This window comes from Montipora capricornis, chromosome 10 (assembly GCF_036669925.1).
Source record: "Montipora capricornis isolate CH-2021 chromosome 10, ASM3666992v2, whole genome shotgun sequence".
Lineage (NCBI taxonomy): Eukaryota > Metazoa > Cnidaria > Anthozoa > Scleractinia > Acroporidae > Montipora > Montipora capricornis.
The window spans coordinates 48,897,722-48,905,221 of NC_090892.1; the positions used below are offsets into that span (position 1 = coordinate 48,897,722).

General features: G+C 40.7%; 1 protein-coding gene across 1 annotated transcript in view; it reads right to left on the bottom strand.

The window, feature by feature from the left end:
* Positions 1–7,262: 7,262 nt before the first annotated feature.
* LOC138018927 (glutathione synthetase-like) overlaps positions 7,263–7,500 on the bottom strand; it is a 14,789-nt gene continuing 14,551 nt past the window's right edge. The window contains exon 13 of the mRNA XM_068865601.1: positions 7,263–7,500. This exon is cut by the window's right edge and continues 155 nt beyond it. The gene's annotated coding sequence lies outside the window, so the exon portion shown is untranslated.

Genomic DNA, 7,500 nt, shown 5'->3' on the forward strand with positions numbered 1-7,500 from the left:
ATCATGTACGATCTATTTTTAGACTGCCTTTTCTTGAGATAGGTCATCGGGTTCCTGAGTCTCATTAGCGGGAAATTCAATCCACAAAATAAATCGCGGTCTGTGAAAACGCCGTGACAGGAATATAGGGCTATTGTTCGCTCTTAATTATGGGCTAGTGATTTAAGCAATAGCCTGTTATAAAACAACAATAAAAGCAAGGTGAAGCACGCTAACACCAACCCGGTGTGGCCAACACATCACGCATGCGCACAACCATTTCACCCGGTCAATTAGCAGCCATGGACAGCTTTTGGGCCTCATCAGCATGGCGTAGCTAACATACCAGGCGGGTGTTTTTACATCCCTTTAAGTGGCAGCTTGACACTTATACCACATATTTGTGGCTCCATAACCTGCGTCTATAACCCGCTTTTCAAATATATGTTCGATTCATTCATCGAGCCCTTCACCGGAAGATCACTTTCCTCTTTCGTCTAAAGATTTCTCTGCTTGTGACTTTGCAAAATAAGGGGTGGTCCACAGGGGTAGTCCATGAACCGGGTCCATGAAGGGGTCCATCGACCCGGGCCATAGGGGTGGTCCATGGACCTGGGGTCCATGTTTTGTATGTGTCCCGGATTAAATGCTACTTCGAACCCTAACCTTTCAGAGGCTTTCTAACGTTTTGTCCTAATAAGACATCTAAAAAAAACAGCTCCGCACAAACGAAATTTATAGCAAGAAAAACAGGCAGGCGAAAAAGCGAGCGAAATGAGCAAGCGAAAGAGACAAAAGAAGTTACACGCCGCCGTTCCCCAGACTTGTGAAAGTGAAATAAGAGGGTCGAAAAGAGGAAATGCGTGTATTAACATACGGGCATTTCGGTAAATTCCAAAAAGGCAGCCTTAAATCTTGCGAACAAAAAAAAAAAAAGAAGCTATAAAAAAGAAAAAAACTGCAAAACTAACAAGATGTGGCCCCAGTTTTTCAAGGATCGATAGCGCTAACCGCCGGATAAATCTCTATCCACTGGATAACTGAATCGGTTTTGCTAGTGTTTACTGGGGCCAAAAAGCAACTGATCGCAACAGAACTCCCATTTTGTAAGCAATGTATCCACGACTTCTCAAAAGTTCTCCTTTGATTAAGTTTATAAACGAATTTTTAGAAAGTAAGCAGTAGATTGTTTGATCAAGACAAAGAAAGTAATGGACGCTTTTAGAGATGATGTCTCCGGAAATTTAGTGAACTTGTCGATCGCCATATGCGACGACGTAATTTAGTTGTTAACGCGATCTTGTTTTGGAAAAAAATCCAGTATGATTTTATGGACCGTTCATAGAATGTACAGACCTTTGACCAAGTCGCAAAGAGATTTTTTTCGCTGCCACAATGATCATGAATACTTGCTAAAGATATTTTATTTTCCAACACGAAAGATGTATCGAATGTCTTCAGTCGCCCCCGCTTTATCTTGTTCTTGGGTTTGTACTGTTAATTCATCTCGGGCACTCTTTGCTAGTCTAATCATGTTCACCTGTTTACAGTTTTTTATCTCGCCGCCTTAAAAGGGTTATGGTTTACTGTTTTGAACATTGATTGATCGTTGTTTAGTCTATGTTCGCCGCATACGAAAAAAAAAATTTTAAAACTACCGTTTATTCACAGAAACAATACCAATGAAGAATACACGCATACTACACAAGTCTTTGTGAGCGGCTAAGGAAAAAAAACCCTCGCAAGCGGTTCGCTAAAATCACCAAGTTCTTAGCCACTGTGTGGATTCAGCCATTTACACTCTACAAGGCTAATGAAACAGTCGAAATTAAAAGATACCAAAAAAAGGTAATATTTAACCATGTTTCTTAGGCTAGTTCTGCATAAAACAAACTGAATTTCATGTCTTCACAGTCATTTATCAGTTAGTCCTTCTAAAAGGTTAAAGCGAGATACTTCATAGGCAGTCAGGGCTGATTAGTAAGTGCGTTTAAGCAGTCTTCGAATAGCGCTTCTGAGCTGCTGGTTTCCCAAGCCGTAGACAAGAGGATTGCAAATGGCGTTCAAACCCAACGCGAATATGTATGCGTACGTCTTAATTTGCCTCATGAGCTTGCGATAGCAACGGTAACCCTCGTTTTTCTGAGGATCATCTGGGAGCCAACCGGCAATGCGGAGGCTGATAAATATTAATAGGGGGAGGAAACTCAGAAGACAAAGTGCGACAATAATGGCCAGAATGCGAGCCCCTTTCAATTCTTGTTTTACAGTGGATATTCTTGGGTTGTTGTCCCGTCTTCGGATCCGTTTTCGATGGTTATGGGACACTCTGAAGATGTAGATGTACGAACATAAAATGGTCACCAACGGGATACCCAAAATTATAAGTAAAAAGAAAATTGGATACGCTTCAGTCGTCTCCGACGGCAACCGCGTGGGTTCTCGCTCTTTCCTCCCTGACCTAAAGCTGAATTTTAGGCATGGATGAAAAGCGTGAAGAAACTTTTTAAAGTCTCGGTTGTCGTTGTTTCTTAAACTCATAGCTTGCGGAAAGACCAAAGTTACAAGGGCAGCCCACAGCCACATTGCAATGGAAGCAATCAGCGTTCGGCGATTGGTCAGTATAACTTGGTAACGCAAAGAGAACCTGACGGCGATGAAACGATCCACGCTGATCAACGCCAGATGAAGAATGATGACCGTGGTCAAAAATAAGCTGAACAACGCGCTTGCTTTGCAAAAGTTGCGAGAATGAACACTGCTGTTGTTGGATCTATGTTTTATCTCTGTCGAGATAATTTGGAGAATAAAGGAGATAGGAATCAAACTATCAGCAACGCACAAGCTCATCACAATCATGTTAGACGCAGTTCGCAGGTTGGAAAATTTGCAAAAAGCTCTGAGAACCAGGGAGTTCCCACAGGCACTTGCGATAATGACGGCGAATGCGATGCTTGTGTATGTGATCTGGTGGTCTTCAAAATCTGGTGTGGTGCAATTCCGCTTCATGTTTCTGTTGAGAGTGTAGCGGTTACTGGTTAAAGAGGAACGCCGTTTGGGATTTGAAGAAGGAGACCTTTAGCATCTGTTTTTTGTATTTTCTTGTTTACTTTGATAATTGAGGTGGTCTGAACATAAATTACTTGCACGCCGTATTTGACATTTCCTTACAGATCCTGACGTGTATTGAGAAACTAGCGCAAGCCAATAACTAGAAAAATGTTGCTAATTTCGTTGTTACTTACTTTGCTGATAAAGAACAAAATTGGTAATCATACGCAAGATTGACGTGAAGAATCAGTCCAGTGCGACAGTTAACTTAGCGATGGTTTTACTTAAGTCGTCTCTTCAAAGCGCACAGACTAATTAAGGCAATGAAATAAATGATATTTACCGAATGCATAAAGTCAGTAAATTAAAGTTGCCAACGCACGTGTTAGCGGTTTTAGCGCATAACTGCAGAATCTCATAACAACGGTTTTATATATTTTGTTCGAGACGTACATCCAAGGTTTTTCTAAAGTTAGACAGAAATGCGACGCCGTTGCTTGTTCTTCGTTTGCGGAGGCGACTTGGTTCAGTGGCCAGGGAGTAGGATTTACAGTGCACATTGGAACTAGGTTGCCACCAATCAGACAGTTTAATGCTGCTATGATTATTTATATTTATTTATTTATTTATTTATTTATTTGAAGAAATTTGAATGTAGCTAAGAAAGAAAAGATTTAAATGGTAATTTCGGGCGTAACATTCTAAGCTACACTCAAATTTTATACTCTGAGATCAATCCAATTTCTTTGTACAATAGCCAGCTGGTTGCCTCAGTTTTCATCACGTTCTGTTAAGTTTGATTGCTTCTGTTAGATTATCAAAGTGGGGTGTCCGTGAAGTAGCTTGATAAACTGTGCTAAGTGCATTTCCACCATAAAACCAACAAAGCATTAATTTCTTTTTGCTGATCAAAGCTAAAGTTCGTAGCTACAATTAAAAGCCATAAACCATACTTGTCAGTGTCACCTGGAAAATGGCAGAGTATTAGACCAGACAATGAGAGGAAATTTCGTTTGTCAAAACCTCACTTTTGTTCCCTTTTCCATGGGTAATACAGTACTTCAAATCCACAATGTCGACCAAAATTAATATATTTTAATTAAGAATTTCTGCCTCAAATTGATCTTTGACAAAGATGAAAATCAACAATCACCGTCAATGCTGTACATTTCTCATACATTCAAAACTGTAAACTTGAACAATAATCAACCTTGAGCTGAAGAAATGGCGTTCCAAAGTATATAATCTCTCCAAAAACAGTAAAATTAATCACAGGGTTAAGCATAGCTTTGAAAATAGCAATAGTAAATACCTTTTTCCTTGGAGTCAAAGCCATTAAAATCGCAAAAACATAAATCCAAACATGCATTTGACATACAACTACATTGTACAAGACATGGTAATCAGATTGAACACAAAATTTAACTGATGGTCCATTTGCAAGCATGAAATGAATGGATTTTAACTCGCATGTACGTTCTTTCCTTCAGCCGCCATTTTGCGAGCGAACGCTCTGCCAGTCTCTGCCAGTCTAGATCTTCTTTGCGTGCCTATTCAAGATGACGTCAAGGGTGAATCTTAGTCGAAGCTTCGCAAAAAGATCCCGCTCACCGATACGTTCATCTAATGTTGTCGAAAACCCCGCATACCGTGGCAAAAGTGACAGTAGGGAATTTAAGAAACGACGACGACTACGACTACGACAACGGCAGAAAACAATAATATCATTGGTTAAAAGAGCATAAATAATCGTGCTGCACGTGCAGCACGGATTTTAGCAAGTATCTTTGCGGTCCTCTGCATAACGACGACGTGAAATCACCAAATTTGAGGTTTTGAGGACAACGTAAGCAAGCAACAGAGAATCTTTCATTCTCTGTTTTCACTCTAATTTAAGGATACTTTGCCCACATTGTACGACGCGAAGTAGACTGAATAATCGCGAAAGACTTACGATAGAGCCAAGTTATATTTTGAGGTGACGTTTTCGTCGACCGTCGCCGTCGTAGATCTTAAATTCCCTAGTCTCAAATCGAGACCGTTGAAATCTCCCGCTAGTCATGGCCCAACTTCCCCGGGGTGTGGGTGTGCGGGGTTTTCCACTGACCAGTGCATAGGTGAAACTGAAAATCTGTGCAGGTGAAATCAAGGACAAAATCTTTTGAAAAGATGGCAAGCATGTTTTACTTAGTCAGTACCTTCCTCGTACCTTTTTTTTTTTTTTGAAAACTTAAAAATAAGGGATGGCCTATTCGCAAACGATGGCCTACGGCTCGTCAACGTTTACCTTCCCGTTGGGCAGCCTGCGCCTGTGTAACTAAAAGACAAATTACAAAACCTAAACGAAAAAATCACAGCAAATTCGACCCCAGAGATTTCTCAAGGGAGACGGCCATTTCAATTTTGCCTAGGATCCACTAAGGTTGTCTCTTGTAAAATGGGATTGCGTTTGGCTTCGCTGAATTTTCTTTTTACCAAGTTAATAGAGGGTCTTCCTGAATTACCTTTGACTAAGGGTACAGCTTAATTTGATGTTATGAATTGACGTGCACCAGGAGTCCATTACTCAAGAGTAAGAATCTGGTATCAGGTTCGTCTCTCTCAGCGTCTTTTGCGGGAAAATAAACAATACAGTGTGTTCATTCACATGACCAGTAACCTTGTTTTTCCACCGAAACAAAAGAAAACGTTTGTATGATAATAGGGCTCAATTCCCAGAGGATTAGCTGGGTACACCAACATGGCCGCCGTTCCTTTGTTTAGAGACACCAACATGGCGGACGTGACGTCACGTGAAATACTCTATAGACCAAATCAATGTTGTACCCAATTCAAATCTCCCGGGCCTAAGATTCTTCGGCGTGATGCAGCAGCTCTTGTAAAGTGTAATGTGATTGGCTAGCTACCCTGAGCCAAAGACAAAAAACTATACAACTGAAACAATGACTTAAGACTTAAAAACAATAGAAGCTGCTTACAATACCAAACGATAGCAGGTTACGGGAGCTGCTACACTACTACAAAGCAGCATTCACGTTTAAATGATTTGAAAATACCCGGAACAAACTGTTTTATTCCCAAAGGGTTTGGACTGGGTACACCATTGGTCTGTTGTTTATTTTCCCGTAAAACGTGGTTAAAAAAATAGACACTTTTCTGGCACTGATGGGGACAACGCCAATTTGGGTATATCTTACTCTTGGGTGATGGAATTTTGCGTTCACTTGTTTGTATCTGTTCGCAAGTCCCTTTATATTTTTGCCTTTGGTGTCCACTCACATTGCACTCCTTTTGCCGGATTCAATTTGTAGGCCACATTTTCCGTAAAATTACAATAAAATAGTATAGGCTAAGTTCAATAAAACTTTAACATAATTCAAGTTTGATTCCACTCCAGAAACTTTGAGGAGACTGGTACGAGTGTGGTATTGTGGGTTTTTTTTGGCATCTTCGATCACTGACGCGTTCAAATCGAGAAAATAATTCTATCGTTGTGGATCCTTTTACTCGACTGAGGACAGAGACAATTAATTAAATTCGCCAAACAATAGAGTGTTTTCACATGACTTCATAGTAATATATTCTCACTAGGATCACCCGCAAACAATGCCTTAGACTAGATAAGATATGGGAGACTCAGCCCAAGGCGGTTAGGAGCGGGGAGCTCCGTGCGGAGTGCCGGTTCATCGCTGCGGGGAGGTGGTTGGGACGCGAAAAGGAGAATTCGTAACACCGAAAAGACTGAATGAGCTATCGTGATAAGGGAGTGGCCTTATATAAGAGTCCCATATCCCTGGGACACGTGAAGGATTGCTACGGACTGCACGCGGTATGCTAAGGTTACGTAATCAGCGTTCTAAGGCTATTTTGTGCGGAGCCCCTAGAGAGAATAGCGGTCATGTTGGTGTTCCTAAACAATGAAATAGCGGCCATCTTGTTGTACCCAACTAATCCTGCGAGAATTGAGCTCTATTATCATGCAAACATTTTCTTTTATTTCGATAGAAAAACAAGGTTACTGATCACGTGAGTGAAAACATTCCATACACACCACTCAAAAACATTCGGGTCATAAAAAAAGTAAAATAGTGCGATATTATTTAAAGGCTTTTTGTTGATTGACAGCTTTGTGTAAAATGAGAACCAGTACAGCAGTAGACAGAGTCGAGATTTTACTGGCAGTTTGTGCAAGTTGGGTCGACGAGGATATTAAAGTAAAACCAGTTGTATCACACTGAAAACCTTTATAACGTTTATTACAACTATGCTGCATGATTTATACAAACACCAAGAATAGTTATCTTCTAAACCATCTATTTGCTTGAACTCTTCTTCCGGGAATTCGAAAAACCTGTTTATCAGTGTTGTTGAGACACTGGCCAAAAAGTATGATATCCCTTGCTTTTATTCCAGGACTGTTAAGCGGAGGAAACACGCGACCAAGCGCGATGATCCTTTACTGCGAGATGA